The sequence below is a fragment of the Mirounga angustirostris genome, unplaced genomic scaffold, assembly GCF_029215605.1.
Source record: "Mirounga angustirostris isolate CCGP_5_RB_7025 unplaced genomic scaffold, mMirAng1.0.hap1 SCAF_5, whole genome shotgun sequence".
NCBI classification, from domain to species: domain Eukaryota; kingdom Metazoa; phylum Chordata; class Mammalia; order Carnivora; family Phocidae; genus Mirounga; species Mirounga angustirostris.
In genome coordinates, this window is record NW_026991713.1 from 59,143,042 (window position 1) to 59,160,627 (window position 17,586).

General features: G+C 47.7%; 1 long non-coding RNA gene across 1 annotated transcript; it reads right to left on the bottom strand.

Annotated features, from left to right (window-relative positions):
- Positions 1 to 1,561: 1,561 nt before the first annotated feature.
- LOC135364330 (uncharacterized) lies at positions 1,562 to 6,425 on the bottom strand. The gene is made up of 3 exons (XR_010411208.1): positions 6,290 to 6,425; positions 4,779 to 4,940; positions 1,562 to 2,141 (listed from the first exon to the last, which is right to left on the bottom strand). It is a non-coding gene; the product is annotated as an uncharacterized LOC135364330 (long non-coding RNA).
- Between the last annotated feature and the right edge of the window lie 11,161 nt (positions 6,426 to 17,586).

Consider the following 17,586-nt stretch of genomic DNA (forward strand, 5'->3'; position numbering starts at 1 on the left):
ACTTTAGCAAACTAGGAATAGAAAAGCGCTTTGTGAATCTAGAGTATCTTTTTTAAAAGACCTACATTAAAGATGATACTGATGGTGAATTAATGAAAGTTTTCCACCTGAGATCAAGAATACCTGATTTCACCATGTCTGTCCATATTGCACTCGAGGCCCTAGCCACTGCAAAAAAGGCAAGAAAAAAATGTATGAATTGGAAAGGAAGAAATGGAACTGTCATCACCCCCACACAACATGATCACAACATAATTGTAGATGTAGAAAATCCCAAAGAACTTGCCATCAGATCATTAGGTAATTTGAGCAAGGTCATGGGATATAGGTTCAATTTGGAAAAATCAATTGTATTTCTATATACACAAGGAGGGAACAATTAGAAAATGAGATCCAGAAGTAGCTTTTAAAATAGCATCAAAAAGCCCAAATTGTAGGAATAAGGTTAAGGAAAATTTTCTACACAGCAGCTACAAAACATTGTTAATACTTTATTACTAATTCAAAATTATTAATAAATGAAGGGATAGATCATGTTCATGACTAGAGGGACTCAATATTGTAAAGCTGTCTATTATCTCCAAATTGATCTATAGATTCAATGTTATCCCAATAAAAATCCCAGCAAGTTGTTGTCCTGAGGGGAAAAAAATGATTCCTGATTCTTAAAAACACAGGATGATCAAACAGGCCCATCATTTACATTATCTGACATTATACAATAATAGTCTGAAAATAACAATATTAATACCACTACCTCCAATACTCAGAATATGTTTTTATTTTTATTTTTTTAAATTTTATTCTTATGTTAATTCAGAATATGTTTTTAAATTACCTGCACTCTCTGCTTATTCTCATACCCCCATACATCAATCAACTGAATATATAACCAGCTCATGCTGTGCTTGCCTTTTAGACGCTCATTTACTTTTAGTTCTACGTGTAACTGTATTTTTTTTTAAGATTTTATGTATTTATTAGGGAAAGAGAAAGCACAAGCAGGGGGAGTGGCAGGCAGAGGGAGAAGCAGGCTCCTCGCTGAGCAGGGAGCCCAATGTGGGACTCGATCCCAGGACCTTGAGATCATGACCTGAGCTGAAGGCAGACGCTTAACCGACTGAGCCACCCAGACGTCCCTGTAACTGTATTTTTAATGCTTGCCACCATTCCTTCTGGTAAGATCTCTCTAGTCATCCTGATTGTCTGAAGCTCACTCTCTAGCAGATTTCTCAGGACGGGCACATTGGTAACAGTGATTTAAAATTTTTGGTTCACATTTTCTTTCCTTGGAATCTTAAATATGTTACTCCCATTTTTTTGTTGTTGTTTTTTAAAAAAGATTTTATTTTATTTTATTTAGGTAATCTCTACACCCAATGTGGAGCTCAAACCCATGACCCTGAGACCAAGAGTCGCATGCTCCATGGACTGAGCAAGCCAGGTGTCCCCATTTTTCTCTTGCACAAAGCATTGCCATCAGAAAGCCTGATGACAATCTGAAGGAGAGCGGGGTTATGGCTAAGGAGTTTAAGATTCATCTTGCAGGTAATAGGTTGACAAAGATTTTGAAAGATTTTGAAAATAAAAGCTGACATGACTTAATACGCTTTTTCAAAAGCTCATTCTGGCAAAACCATGGGCAGAAAGAATGGAGGCAAGGAGACCAACCAAGAGGTTATTGTCATAGTACAAATGAGAGTTCGAGGATTCTGGGAGGTGACAGCGACGATAGATACGAGGGCATGGAACTCAGTGGCCCTAACACCTGACCTACACACATTCCTTACTCGGGAATATATATCCTTTTTTCAGCAGTCTGGCTTCTTTCCCCCATGAACCAGGCTACAGAGCTCAGGCCATAACCCCCTTCTTCTTCACATCAGGCCTCACCCTGACACGGAGCCCCAGAACCACCTGGAGAGGAGAATGATATGCTGGCCCAGGTCCCCAGGTCTTCCAGAACCTCAGTTTCTTGGTTATCCTCCCATCAGAGGCCACAGGAGGGCATTCCCACCTTCCTTCCAGTGCACGGTCCTGGTCTGAGGCTTGCCGACAGCCCCGCCTGTGAGTCTCCCTCTCAGGGATATCCTTGGAGTTGGATGGAGCTCCCTGGGATTTGGTCGGATAAAGAACAGAACCTGCACATAATGAGAGCCATGATTCAAGACCACTGCTCAGGACTCCACACCACCCACTTCCATGGTCTCTGGCAACCTGGAAGCAGCAGGCCTTAGAGTGAGACTTCAGTCCCCTGACAAGGCAAGTGAAGCACAGCTGACCAGCTGGGGTCAGGACATCTCTCCTTTGCCCATAGAAGGTAGGAGCCTGGGAGAGATTTCTGTTTCTTTCCATTATTCATTCAATGGACAAACACACACCAAAGATTTTTTAAAGATTTTATGTAAGTGCGCTGTGGAATTACAAAAACGAAACAGGCAGGGGGCTGGACTGGGTGGGTGAGGGAGAGTCTGATTTAGGCAGGGGTGGCCTGAGATGACTTCTGGAGGGAAAGGATTGCCATGGGGACCATCAGGCCGCTCCCACAGCGCCCCCTGCTGTCCAGGATTTGCTATGGCTGTCAGGGCCTCTCCTCCTGAGACTGCCTCCCCCAACACTCCCCGCTCCTCATTCTCTCAGAGGGCAGCCTCCACATCTTCAGAATGGACTGTGGGACCTGGGAGAAGCAGAAAACACACAAACCTGATAGAAAACTGTCCTTAGGCCAGTGTTTCTCTCAGGCAAAAGTGTCCTGGGGCTGGGGGAAGAGGGGTTGGGGGGCAAAAGGTGTGAACACTGTCAGTCCAGAGCATGGACTCAGAGTCCTCCCTGGAAAGGGAACTTTCCATTTAGACAAGGCTCCAGCCCCGTGGCAGGCAGTCTGACATCAACCAGAGAGCACTGGGAGATCTGGGGAGGGGCCAGCCCCCTCACTGGGATGGTGGGCACTGATGTGGGCCTGGCAGGGATCTAAGGGTAACCTCTTGTTTTATGCAGCAGGGGGCAGAAGCCAAGGGTCGGGGGGGGGAGCTTTCCAAGGACACCCAGGGTACCCCTGGCAGAGCCGTGAGAAGAATCCAGCCTCTCCCAGCCACTCCGCAGAAAGATTTCCCAGGGAACAACGTTCACAGACCAAAGGTGAACTAGACATGTGGCAGGATGCTGCCCATGGACGTGATACAACCAGGGGCCAGAAACTCATCGTTTGTAAGCATCAGTGTGGCAGAAGTAAAAAACATCCTAAGACAAAGGGACAGGCGCTAGTACCAGGTGACTCTGCTTAATAGATATGGAAACAAGGTTGGGGCCCAAGGGAAGATCCATCCAGACCCAGAATATGTCCACAGTTCTGACAGAAACCATCCTACCCAGTGCGTCCCTTTCTACCACTCCTAGATCTCAGCCAGATGCTCTACTCGAAGAGGGCTAGTTTTCTCACCATTCCCCACAACCCTGACCCTCTTAGAAGACTCAGCCTTTAAATTATCCCTGGATATAAAAATTGTCCTCTTTTCTTAACTCTAAATTCAGAAACATTAAGTACGAGCTTTTTTTTTTTTTTTTTAAAGATTTTATTTATTTATTTGACAGAAAGAGACAACACAAGTAGGGGGAGTGGGAGAGGAAGAAGCAGGCTTCCGGCTGAGCAGAAAGCCTGATGTGGGGCTCGATCCCAGGACCCTGGGCTCATGACCTGAGCCGAAGGCAGACGCTTAACGACTGAGCCACCCAGGGGCCTCCAAGTACAAGCTTTATGCTGGAAGAGAGAGGGGGGATGGCCAGGCCAGAAGCTGTTGTCATGAATTGTTCTAGAGGGTGTCACTGCCGTCTCACCACATTCTGGCCCATGAAATCCCCCCTGGCTCATGCATAGAAAAATACTTTTTGTTTAATTCATTTAGCCCAGCAGAAGTAGTCCGGACTGTTCAGCATGATCTCATTTAAGAAAAATAAATGAGGAATTAAAAAACAAAAACCCAGGATTCAAACAGGCCAGCTAACAGAATCCTGACCCTACCAGGGAGCGTGCACTGGCAGGGCCCACAGGCTGTCCAGGCCACCTCCTACTTCCCAAACCTGCTGGCAGAGGGAAGAAGAGAATCCCAAGCAGGCTCAATGCCCACCAGGGTGGCCCGACATGGGGCTCGATCTCATAACCGCAAGTGCACGACCCGAGCCCAAATCAAGAGTCAGATGCTTAACCGACTGTGCCACCCTGACGCCCCCTACATCGTTCTTATTATAGAATAATTTATAACAAAAATAAGTGGCTATAGACCGCATGCCCTGCAAAATATCCAGCTGTACATTTCTTGTGCAGAAGAGAACATTTCAGGGAGCTCTGGTTAACACCCAAAGAAAGGATGTCAAAAGAAAACTAGAAAACTCAGAGGCAAATTTGAACATCTAAAACAAAGTATCTTTGGGCGCCTGGGTGGCTCAGTTGGTTAAGCGACTGCCTTCGGCTCAGGTCATGATTCTGGAGTCCCTGGATCGAGTCCCGCATCGGGCTCCCTGCTCGGCAGGGAGTCTGCTTTGCCCTCTGACCCTATCCCCTCTCATGTGTTCTCTCTCATTCTTTCTCTCTCAAATAAATAAATAAAATATTTTAAATAAATAAATAAATAAATAAAGTATCTTTATTTGCAGTGCTTACAAGGAATTCCTTTGGAAGAACTGGGCTCTCTGGATAAAACACACAGAAAGTAAAGGAAAGCAACCAAGTGACGGTCAGTCTGTTCCTTATTTCATTGGTAGAAACACACTTAACAACTCACAGGATAAAGGGTCAGAATAGAGGAATAGTGCTTCACGGAGTTGTGGTTTGTTGTGATGTATCTCAGGATACGAAGTTTTCTCTCCAGCTGAGGTATGTGGTGTAAAAACAGCAACATGCCTGGGGTGGGTTCTGCATTCTCCGTGGAGAAAGGTACGGTTCCCTGCGTGGTAGGAGACAAAGAGAACTCAGCTATTTAAACTAATGTGTCACTAGCCCAGTGCACATGGTAGATGTCCATAAACACTGACGGAGTGAGGAGATGAAAAATGGGTGAATGAGTAAGAGCGCAGGGGAAAGATAATGGCCTGGAGAGTGTGAAGGTCTAGGGAGCGAGAGATGGTGTGACGTTCCCTGTGGCAGTCAGGGCCAATGAAATTTGGGACACAGATGATTCATACTCACTATTAAAGCATTCTTGTGCTGGAATTAAACCCCAAATTTTCAGCAAAGACAAGAAACTTATGTTGGTGTTGCTCAGAAAAATTCAGAGAAAGGGGCTGTGTCCCATATTTGGGGGTATTCAAGTCATAGAGAACAGCTCCAGGAATCAAGACACCTAATGATAGCGACAGCTGAGCGGGAAGAAAGCCAGAGGGAAAAGGCTCAGAAGAGCAGAAGCTCCTGGGAATCCACACAGATACTGACAAGGAAGCTGGATTTCTCCCAGTGGGAAGGGGGATCAAGTCTATGGATTAGGTCTTAAAAACAAGTATCAGAGAAAGGACATAAAGCCAGAGCCATCCTCCCTGCGACTACACTGAGACAGGTGGACTGCCAAGGCATGACACAGGGAATGAGTGATACAGCAGAAATCTGACACTCAGAATATAAGGCAGGGGAAGGAATGCCTCTCTTGTCCTCTCCTTTAAACCCTCAGCCTGGCCCATCGGCCTCCCTTCTCTCTGCCGTTCAGATGGCTGTGGATGCAATGACTTCTCCCTGACACCCTCCTGGGCCAAGTGTTTCTAAGTCTTTAAGGAGGTTAAATAATCCCACTTGCCCGGCGGGCGGACCCCTTCCTTGTCATTAACTCAGAACAGGAAGTGGGGAAGAGGTTGGAATTCTACCCAGGAGAGAGCCAGGGCACTGGAGGGAGCCAGGACTTGTGGCCAACTGGGGCCATTTCAGGCCAGTGGCCTCTGGAGTTCCTAGAATCTCAGCAGAGAACAAGACTAGTTGCCTCCTGCAAACCTCACGGGCAGCTCCTTTCCTCAACCTCCAGCCCCACAAGGCCCCAGGCTCCCACATGAATTAACAAGAACATAAAAATCCTATTTGTCCAAGTCACCTCCACGAAGAGACCGGCTCTCCACGCCGCCTGGCTCGACCCCCAGCACCTCGGAGGGTGAGGAAGTGCGTTGCCAGGACCGGAAGTGGAGGAGGATGCAGACCTACCTCCCGTTCTGGCCATACTTCAGAACCGCCTCCGATTATCCAAAGACACAGAGCAGCGGGCAACCACAACGACCTCCCTCTCCTCCTGTTTTAAGCCCCACCGTCACAATTTACCTCAGCTTTCTACCAGCTGTCCCCCTCTGCCTCTCCTCTGGTATTTCCTTGTTCTGCTGGTGCCCAACATCACTTCCACTCATTCATTTTCCCCAATTCAGCATCCGAGCCTTACACTAAGTAAGACTTACAGTCCCCAGCCCTGAAGGCCCACATTCCAGCTCCTTTCCTGGGGCCTCTGGGTCCACGAAGTCTCCCCAGATTGGTCCCTCCCCTGCAACTCTCTGGGGTCTGATAGTCCTCGACTCTCCATCCTGGGAGGATAAAGGGACTGAGGGGCTGCGTGCGAAGTGCTCCAAAGACTTGGCAAAGGCCAAGTGCTAACTGGATGGTACTAGAGGGGAGAATCTATTTGAACTTCTCTACATTCTTCAAACTCATCACTTTGGAAAGCCATACTCATGCCAGCGGACTTCCATTGCTCCAAAATGGTCTCCTCTTTCGAAACGACTTTCCGAATTAGTCTGGAAGCCAGACAACAAGGGAGCCTTGGGATGAGGCAACCAAATGGAATTTCAGCTCAAACCTCTCTCCACCTTCTTTCTCGCCTTTGGTTCCAAGTGGTAGTTGATCATTTCCAAATATTAGCTCACCTTTCAGAAGTACATGATGTGTTACTTTGAGATATCCAAAGCCTGGGACATTGACTCTGAGAACATTTTGTTGGCAAGCTTCAGTAAAATTCAGCCAGTTTACCTCCTAGTCATACCTGGTGCACTTGACCAAGGTGGCCGGTCAGCTTCTGCCAGCTCAGGGAAAAAGGTTGTGACTGCAGTGGACACAGGTGCTTACCAGAAAGACTGGGGAAGTCACTCAGAGTGGTCAGTGTGAGATGACCTTCTATCCATGTCTTAGATTCAGGGAAAGGCACCTTCTATCCATGTCTTAGATTCAGGGAACATCATTCCCATCCTCCTAAAGGAAGGGTCACCTCTCCCTCTGTATTCCACATCCCCCAGCCTACTGCTGAGGATCAGGCTCAGCACCCAGGTAGAGAAGAATGGGAAGGAACCCAGAGGACAGAAGGAGGGTCAGATCAACACCCCAACAATCACCAGGATGTTTAACCAGGCATCTAGGAACAATCTCCCGCTCAAATACCCCAGAGGCCTGGGGTGTACTTTTCTTTAACCACGTCCAGGGAAAGAGGACTTGCAGTCTTCAGGGCATCATCCCTATTGTCTGCTCCCTCCCCACATCCCCTCCCTCTCCAATTTGGGTAACAGCCTCAGCTTGGTCATGGGTCATTACAAAGCTGTTTTAAATTCATGAAAAACATCCTGTTTTAAATTAATGGGAAAAAAGTCCTTACGATGCAGACCTCTGACCCCTCACCACCACTCCTGGGAGTACCAGCCCCCGTAATTCCGGAAGCCCAGAAAGTGGAGGGAGTCAAGGGGGCAGGGCGGTGGTGCAGAGGCTGCTGTTGGCAGTGCTGATTCCAGCATCTCGAGGGCTAATCCCCTCCTGGAAAAGATTTGTGCAAATAGCCAAGAACTAACTGTTCCTGTTGGCTGTGTAATGATCTGTCAAGATGACTTCTGAATTAGGAAGAAAGCATCCTCCTCTGCTTACACATACCTTCCACTCAAACACACACCGCACGGCCACACACACACACATATACACCACACACATCACACACAGCACATACCCCCCCAACACACACACACAAACACACCCGTGCTCTCCTGCAACCTGAGCCACTCCCATCTCTGACCCTCTTCTGCAGTTAGTTTCAGATCTCCGGGAATGTAGCACCATCTATCCCTCGTTCTCCTGCCCATAATGCCTCTGAGCATTTCATCTAACACTTCTTCTCTTCTCCCCCCAGCAGCCCTACACTACTTTAGACCTTCATGTTTTTTCCTCTTCTTGGTTCTCCTCACTATAGGCCATATTAATATCAGATTCCTTAGTTTAACTTTATTACCAAGCCTGGACGGTGAGCTCCACAGGGTAGAAGCCCTGCCACACTTACCTCTTTGATGCCAGGGCCCAGTCCCTGCAGAAGGACTGGAAACCCCCACCCTACCTTCCTCTGAATTCTCCCTGCTCCTCCCCACAACGGCCTCCCTGCAACCTTTGATATGAGATTTGATTTACCCCCTGACTCCCAACTTTATTCCCACCCTGAACGACAGGAACTAGCTGACCCTTCCTTCTGAAGACCCTGCTGGGAGCCATCAGTTAAACATAGTAGCAACATTCTCTCTCAAGCAAAATATTCCCCATTTCTTAACCTGTCCCCAGCGCCCTTCCTGGGGAGTCCCACCATGGACCACTTAGGAATTCGGGGCCCAGTGCCAGCCCTCCTCACCATGGAGCCCCAACGAGACTCTCCACACCTTTGAGAACATGCCAGGTCTCTTTCCAAACTCAAGGAAGCTTCTATGGCCTAAATCACCAGATTTTTACACTGCAGGCACAAGCCCACCTTGCAAGACAGAGGGAGCTATCGGGCTAGGTTCACTTAATAAACCCCATCGAGGGGCGCCTGGGTGGGTCAGTTGGTTAAGCGACTGCTTTCGGCTCAGGTCATGATCCTGGAGTCCTGGGATCGAGTTCCGCATCGGGCTCCCTGCTCAGCGGGGAGTCTGCTTCTCCCTCTGACCCTCCTCTCTCTCATGCTCTCTGTCTCTCATTCTCTCTCTCTCAAAATAAAAATAAAATCTTTAAAAAAAAAAAAAAAACCCATCGATAATCCAGCGAAGTGTACATCAAGTGGCTGGGTAGATAAGTGAAATTCCCAGTTTCCAAAAGATTAATCTAAGCATAGTCTACCAGCTCCACATGCCTTCAGCCCAAATTCTGAAAGCATGTAGCTCCACACATTTATTCTCACTCCATTAAAAAAAAAAAAAAAATACTGCCTTCTTACTGTGTTAGGCATCTTGATTCAGGTTGGGGGTGGTGTATAGACAAATTAAAGATGGTCCCCACACCACACAGCTCAAAGTCTGGCTCAGGAGAACTTGCCCTGAGCAGACAACCCCGGGGATAGGCCGACTGATGCAGAGAGAGGGGGAAGCACAAGGAGCCTGTAAAAGCACCCAGCCCAGAGCTCTGTTTGATAGGTTTCACTACCTCCTGGGTGGGTGTTCACGTTCAGGCAATGGGTCAAGGCTGGAATGAAGAGGTGGGAGTAGTAAGTGTGACTCCAAGAATGAGTCACACAGAGTGGATGTAAGGAAAGGAGGCAAGGGATAAGAATAGAACACGGGAGAACAGTGAAGGGACAAGGAGAGGTGAGTCAAGGGGGCAGGGTGAAGGGTGGCCCAAAAAGAGAGGGTGGGAGGGGAGGGGAGGAAGAGCGAGAGAGCATCCCGGCATTGAAAAGGGTAAGGAGTTAGCAGCATCAAAAGCCCACAGGCTGCGAAGTGGAGACTGTATTTGAGCACCTTGGCAAGGACTGTTTCTGTCCCAAGGATGGTGGTGGGAATAATTCAGGGCATGAGGAACATCAAGTAAAACCAGGATAGCGAGGTAGTTTTTTCAAAAGCTGGCTTGTAAAAGGGTTGGAAAGAAGCTAGAAAGGAATAACATACACATTTTGTTTGTTTGTTTTTAAGATGTCTGTATGTTGAAAAGAGAAAGCCAAGAGGAGATCACAGTGAACCAAGCAGGAGAGAGCAGGGGCTGCTGTACGGAACGGGTTCCTGAGGAGGTGAGGTGGGCACATCCAGAGCTCAGGGAGGAGCCTCTCCCTGTCTGTCTACCCTGAGCTTTTCCCATCGAACTTCACAAGTGCCCCGGATGATTCTGCACACTGCTGAGACAGAGTCAGAGACCACGAGACGTGCCCCAAATCAGTCAGCTACGAAACGGTGGAAGAGAACTCCACCCCCAGCCCTGTGGACTAGGAGGGACATGCTTTCTCTTCCAGGGTGTGATGTCTCCTCCCACTCATGCCAGGACTTCTGAGGATTCTGTGGTGTACCTACTCCGGCACATGGAAGCCTGAGGTTCACGGCTTCTCTTCCTGGCCGCTCTGGCTAGGGCCCTGGTCTGTGCCCTTGAATATGGCCCTTCCCCTGCACCCATCCTTACAGCCCCCATAAGACGGGCCCTGCCCTCATTCCTCCCTTCCCCTCCTCCACAGAGGCAGTTCTCCCGAGTGTCTCTGTAGCCCTCTCCTGCCTCCCACTAGGTTCTCCACACAAGGGCCCGTGCCCACTGATCAAAGGAAGCCAGGCATCCTCTGGTGCCCACCTGGCTCCACAGCCTGGTCTCTGGTTTGCCCCATCTCCTTCAGCCACTAGGGCATTCTTTTTCTCCCCCAATGAGCCGACATTTCCCACATGCCCGGACTCTTACACAGCTGCCTGCCCATCCCCCACCCCATTCTTTTACCACCCACCCACCCCCCAGCCATCAACCCCCTCCTATCGGATCTTCAAATGCTTGCCCCTTCACCTCTCCACAACAATGGACTGATTTCCTCAGAGCAGCCTTACTGACCTTACTGATGCCCCAGAACAGTCTCGGTCCCTACTATCCATCTCACTGCCTCCTGTATGCGTCCTTCCTACCACCATCACCCTGTAATGGAATCATTGTTCACGTAATTTCGTTAATTCCTCCAAATCCCCCACAGACTGTCAGCTTCCCCAAGCAAAGACTAGCTTCCTTGAAGCTATATCCTCAACTTCTAACACAATATCTGGTGCTTGATATGTGCCTCATTCCTGTTGTGGAAAGAATGAAGGAATGGAGGGCTGGGGGCCTCATGTCATGCAATAATCAGAACCCGTCCTGTCCCATCACTACAACCAGATCATGCCCCTTCCATCTTAATTATGAAACTCGGGCATCTAACAAGGTATGGAAGAAAGTCAGAAAATGCTTCCGTTCTCATAGGGCTGTTAGAAGTCGCCTAGGTCCGTGGGGAGGACAACAGAGAGAGGGCTTTGGTTTAGATATTACAAAGCCTTTCTGGTGGACCCAGTGTGGCAGAGGTTTCTCTCCCATCTGTCCACACCCACCCTCCTGTGATTAGAGGTCTGGGAGCTTCAGGCAGCCCCTGTTGGATCTGGCTTACCCACTGCCCCTGACTTGACAAGGCCACTCTGCCCTCCCTTGCCAATGACCCAGAGGCTGCCTCTGTCCCGGGATCGGTGAACCATGAGTCCTTCCTCTCTCCTCCCCGCTCCAGCCCTGGGTGGGAGGGTTAATGCCGGGGTGTGAGTGCAGGAAAGAAGAGAAGTAGAAGAGGGATCCCGGGGAAGGGGGGCTGGGATACCGACCTCTAGGAGCCAGGGACAGGAGAGACTTTCTGAAAGAGAAAATCAATCGTGTGCCGGAGCAAGACAGAGCCTAGGGGAGGAAAAGGGCATCCCTGTCTGGAAGTGGAGCGGGTGAACCCGAAAGATAGGAAAGTTTGTCTTGAATAGCAGGAGGAAGAGGACGTGGCGGGGAGGGGTTGTTCACAAGTTTTCATCATGTCCCACCCTCACTTCCCTCCTGCTGTTCCCTCAAATGTCTGCAATTTCTCACCCACATTCAAACCACCATCGTTGCCTGATACCAGATTGCCCAGGGGTCTAAGCCTTCCCACTGCAGACCCTGCCTAGGTGGGAAAGGGGCAGGTCCTTCAGCCTCTGGGAAATCTAACCTCCATCCCTCCAACTTCTGTGCAAGGCCCTCCAGGCACTGGGTGAAATTGGAAAGTAGAAGATGGAGTTGAGGGGGATGGACAGGGGGGGACTGGTGCCTGGGAAGCATTCATATTCTCTTCCCCCCACTCTTCCCTCTCCATCCTCAACTCTCTCTCCCTCTGTCTTTCCACCTCCTTTTCTCATTTTTCTGTAGCTATCCTATATGATGTCATCCATGATATTAAGGATAAACCGAACCTGGGGCCAAAACTGTAATGAGAAACTAAGAAATGATGCCCAGAAGCAACAGGCTTTAAGACAGTAGCATAAAACCTAAAAAATAAAAAAATAAATAATTAATAATTAATTACATTAAAAAAACATTATTAAACTGAAAGCATCAGACTTAGAGTATGTGTGTGTTTTCCTTAAAGAGAGGTGACGTGAAAAGCATAGTCAGGTGCCCACAGGATGGGGGAGCCCCCCATGAGGCATCAGTGAGCACCCTGGTCCTTCACCCTGAACCACAGCTTCCAGACCGAGCCTTTTCAGAGAGCACAGGCCCCATAAAGTTCTTACCCACCCCCTCACCCATGTCTGCAGGGGCTGAGCCTCAATTCCCAACTGGTTGCCCTCTTACTCCTTGCTTTCCCTGACCAATGACATTTTGTTATGCATCAGAATGTGGAGTGAGACTTTTTTTTTTTAATATTTTATTTATTTATTTGTCAGAGAGAATGAGAGAGTGAGAGAGGCAGGCAGAGGGAGAAGCAGGCTCCCCGCTGAGCAAGGAGCCTGATACGGGCCTCGATCCCAGGACCCTGGGATCATGAACTGAGCCAAAGGCAGACGCTTAACTGACTGAGCCACCCAGGTGTCCCGTTGAGTGAGACTTTTTCCACAACCGTGGAATTGGCACTAGGGTGCACAGCTGGAAACCACAGGCCACTAATACCCTACATTCCATGGAGAACTTCTGACACCTAGAGCATTTCACCACCGTAGGACTTATCAAGAGTTGGAAAAGCCACCCAACCCCAATCAGCCCCAAGACTAGCATTCCCTGCCCTGCGGATAGGAGAAAAATGGAATCATCAGGGTCCCTAGCTCTGTGGGGAATGCAGTGCTCCTACCAAAGAGCTTTTTCTTGAATGTCCCCATGAAAGAAGGGAGGGAGATGCCCCCACCATCCTTCAAGTCAAGTAAGGGGCTGTGGGAATCACTCATAGACAGCAGGTTCTAGTTAAGAGGAGACTGGTATCACCCTTTATGGATGGATGCTCGCTCTAGACTGACCTGGAGCTTCCCAGACTGGATCACAGTAGGACAGCTTTGGGGAGAGCTTGTGTCCCCAGGTAGCAAGAATATATTAGTTAGGGAAGGCTACACTACTATAAACAATAACCCAAAGTATAGTGGCTCAAACACAGTAGAAGTTTGTATCTTTCTCATGTATCAGATTTGAGGGAATGGGGCAGTAGTCAGTCTTCTCCATGTAATTATTTAGGGATTCAGCCTGGCAATTGTTCTGCCATCTTCCAATACCTGTCATCTTCAATACCTGTCATCTTCATCACCATTGCAACTGCAGAAGAGTGGAAGGAGCACGCAACAGATTGCTTGGAGGTTTGTCTGGGCTACACTAGCAAGTGATATACATCGTTGGCAAGAACTCGGTCCCACAGCCACACTTAACTGCAAAGGTTGGGAAATGTCCAGTAGGAAGATGATCAGAATGAATGTTGGTGTCCCTGTGGCAATTTCTCCCACAGGGCAGAGTGAACAACGAAATGTGCCTGCTTGTCATCTGAAACTTCTAGAGGCAGGAAGTTTTCCATGGTAGGCCATAGAAGAGATGCAAGAAGACACTCCCACCTCAGTCTCCCGAAGCCTTTGGAGGGCGAGGAAGAGAACTTGAAATTTCCCTTTGCTCTCATGAATGCATTTAGAAGAGTGGTCAAGGGCCAAGAGTCTGCCCAGGGGGGTTCCAGGCCAGAAGAAAGGAGGCAGCACCTGGTGAGAGCAATGTGCTATGGGCCACGGGCAGGGCCCAAGGGAACTGCCATTTGTTGAGGGGTTCCTCAGCAATGGCAAGAGCCGGGGTGAAGCTGAGCACCCTCCACCTGGAGACCATTATACCTTGCATCAGTGGAAGTTCTCAGAGGAGCAGATGAATGGAGACCAAGCCAGAAAATGAGGACTTCGCCCTCTATTAACAGTGACCAGTTTCCTCAGAAGATCTCTGCCTGCCCTGTCCCACTTCCCTGAGATTCAAAACTGGACCCCTTCCCCTTTCATGTCTCTCCAGTTAAGTGTCTGCTGGGGTGGAAAAAAAGGAGGTAAAGTTTTAAACTGGAAGGACTCTTAATAACCGAAAGACACTAAAAAATGTGGAATCTGCTCAATATGTCACTAAAAAATGGGAAAGGGAGATTTGACATATTTGGAAGCACTCTTTGCAGAAAAAGAAAACTTCACCAAATCCTGGCTGGTCAATTAACTGTTGTTTCCAAAGATAAAATTAGCCCACAAGGAGCAGAATCTGCCATCATGGAAACAGTCATGAAGTGAACACTTAGCTCTGAAGGGGTCTTCTGTCAGGTCTACTAAAAATTCAGCTCTGATTCTCAAAAAGTTCAGGAAAACACGAGAAAGAGACACAAAGATTGATAAAGCAAGCATGATTAAATGTTAACATTTGGGGACTCCAGTCCCCAGTGGACCTAGGAAGAGTATGTGAAGACTCTGTACTATTTTTGCAAATTCCCTGTAAGTCTGAAGTTATTTCAAAATAAGAAGTAAAAATACTACATTAAAAAAAGAAGAAGAAAAAGAAATAAATAAAATCAGGAGATTTCACATGAAAATCCAGATCTCCAGTTTCCCTTGAAGAGGTTGAATGTCTGGCAACGATCAGCTCCAGGGAGGGGCAGCTGACCATTTTAGAAAGCACAGGCACACCCCAGTTTGTTCCAGCTCTACCACTTCCTCCTGATTCCCTAGCCCTAAGGTAGAGGGACACACCATTTATCATTGCACTGTTGTCTGCCTTACATCTGGCCTGCCTGGCTCATTTATGTTACCTGCCTGACTCCTGTAGTCATTGAAATTTGCGACCCTTAACCCTGGCCTTTCACTTCAATCCCTATCTGGTCATTGCCAAGGGAAGTAGCTGGATCACATGGGAGCCATGGGAATTCTTTTTGCTTAGACCATAGGCAACAGGGCTGGCTCTTTGTTCTTTATGGACTTATTCTGTGGCTCCCTGGAGCTCACCACTTCACCTGTGAAACCAGGAACAGGGGGAAAAAAAAAAGAGTCCTTCACATTAAGGTCTGGAAAAAGCTTCCTGAAGTTGCACACGACATGTATTTTTTTCCCTCTAGGCCCTACCTGATGCTCACTAAACCTTCCAAAATCAAAATGTTGAAGGATATTGTAATGGTTCATTTTATGTGTCAACTTGACTGGGCCACAGTGCTCAGATATATGGTCAAACATTATTCCAGATGGTTCTGTGAGGAGGGTTTGGATGAGATTAATATTTAAATCAGTGGACCTTGAGTTAAGCAGATTGCCCTTCAGAATATGGGTGGGCCTCATGTAATCAGTTGAAGCCTGGCTAGAACAAAAGGCTGACCTTCCCTGAGCAAGAGGGAATTCTGCCAGCAGACAGCCTTCAGACATGAACTACAGATGTTGGACTTGCCAGCCTCCATAATCATATTAGCCAATTCCTTAAAATAATAAATAAATACATATACACACACAATTAGCTCTGTTTTCCCTAGAGAACCCTGATTAACACAGGTACTGATTAGTTAAGACTAGAGAAACTTAATGTTATGGAGGCCTAATGTTTAATATAAAATAGATTTTAATATTCAAGCATGGACTTGTGGTTGATAGCACAGATTCTGGAGACAAAAAGCCCATGTTTGAAACCAGCTATGCCCCATACCAGCTGTGTGATCATGGGCCATTCCCTTACCCTGCCTTTGCCTTAGTTTCATCATCTGTAAAGTGAGAGCATTAATAGTATCTATCTCATTGGTTGGTTCTGAGGATTAAATGAGATTAAAATTTATAAAGCTCTGAGAACAGTGCTTGCTTGGCACATATTACATGCTGTATGTTTGTTAAATAAGTAGAATAAGAAAGAGTCTTTAAAAAAATTCCACTCTATTGCTTTGTCTTCATACCTCCCCCATTGGTAAGATGAATGATCAGGGGCATCAGTAGAGTATGGCAGTTTGGGCAAGCGCATAAGAGCTTGGCAGAGAAGACCAGCCACGTGAACCACAGCAGTCAGGGTAACATACCCCTCGTAAATACAGCTTATGTCTGTGTCTTAAATATGTGAGCTATCTACCTCAAGAGGCTGTGTCACTTCCTCCTTTGGAGTGTCTGCCAACCCTCTAACCCCAGGACGGGGTTTAACACCCAGGAGGAGGGGAACAAGGAAAAGACATTCAGCATGGGTCAGACAGGGTGGGGTGTATCACTCAGGGTCCTGGCGGAAAACAGATGGCACACTCAGAAAGACCTTTTTAAGAGACTTTTTAATGAAAAAAAAATATATTTACAGAGGTGCAAGTAAGTACTCATGACAGCAGAAAGGCATTAGCATTCCTAGCAGTGAAGCAGCAGGGTGAGGAAATGGCATTCCCTGACACCAGTTAGGAAATGGAGCTGTGGAACCAGTTCCACCAGGCAGAAGCAACTGTCATGGAAGAACACAGCCATTGCTACTCCATGTTGCACTAATTATCTATGGCTTCATAACAAATTATTCCAAAACCTAACAGCTTCAAATAACATCACTTCTTACCTCACAATTGCTGTGGACCAGGAGTCTAACTGTAGCTTAGCTGGTCCTCTGCTCAGAGTCTCTGACAAGGCATGATGAAGATATCATCAAGACTGCAGTCACCTCAAGACTCAACTACAGAAGGATCCACTTCCAGACTCAATCACATGATTGTTGGTAAGATTTAGTTTCTCATAGACTGTTGGACTGAGGGCCTTTGTTTCTCCCTGGCTGCAGGCTATGCTTCCCACGTGGGCCTCTCCACAGAGCAGCTCATGCCATGGCAGCTCACTTCATCAGGGTGAAAAAGCTGAGAAGACCCAGAGGAAGAGAGAGAGAGAGTGTGTGTGTGTGTGTGTGTGTGCGCATGTATAAGCAAGACAGAGGTCATGGTCTTTTATAACCTAATCTCAGAAATGACATCCTATAACTTTTGCCATTTTCTATTTGTCAGAAGCGAATCACTAGGTCCAGTCCATGCTTGGCAGAGAGTGTTACACAAGGGAATGAATACCAGGAGGTGAGGATCTTTGGGAACCATCTTAGAAGTCTACCTACCAAGGCACCTACCTGCTACACTTGCGAAAGCAGGGAGAGAACAGAAGGAACAAATGCCTCGACCTCTCTCTCTTCCCATTCTGACCTCCCACTGGTGTCTCCCATTGGCCAAACTCAAGTAGACACTAGAGGACAAGAGAGCCCAGTTGATGTACCCAACAAAGGTCATCCTTCCAGCCCAGTGCAGAGATGGGCAGAGAATAAATCTGAAGCAGGGAGGGGAGCAAAGAACGATGAATAGAGAATAACCAGAACATGAGAAAAGACACATGGGCAACTGACAGGGTCATCATGGCGGTCAGATACCCTAGGAGACGAGACATCACAGAAGA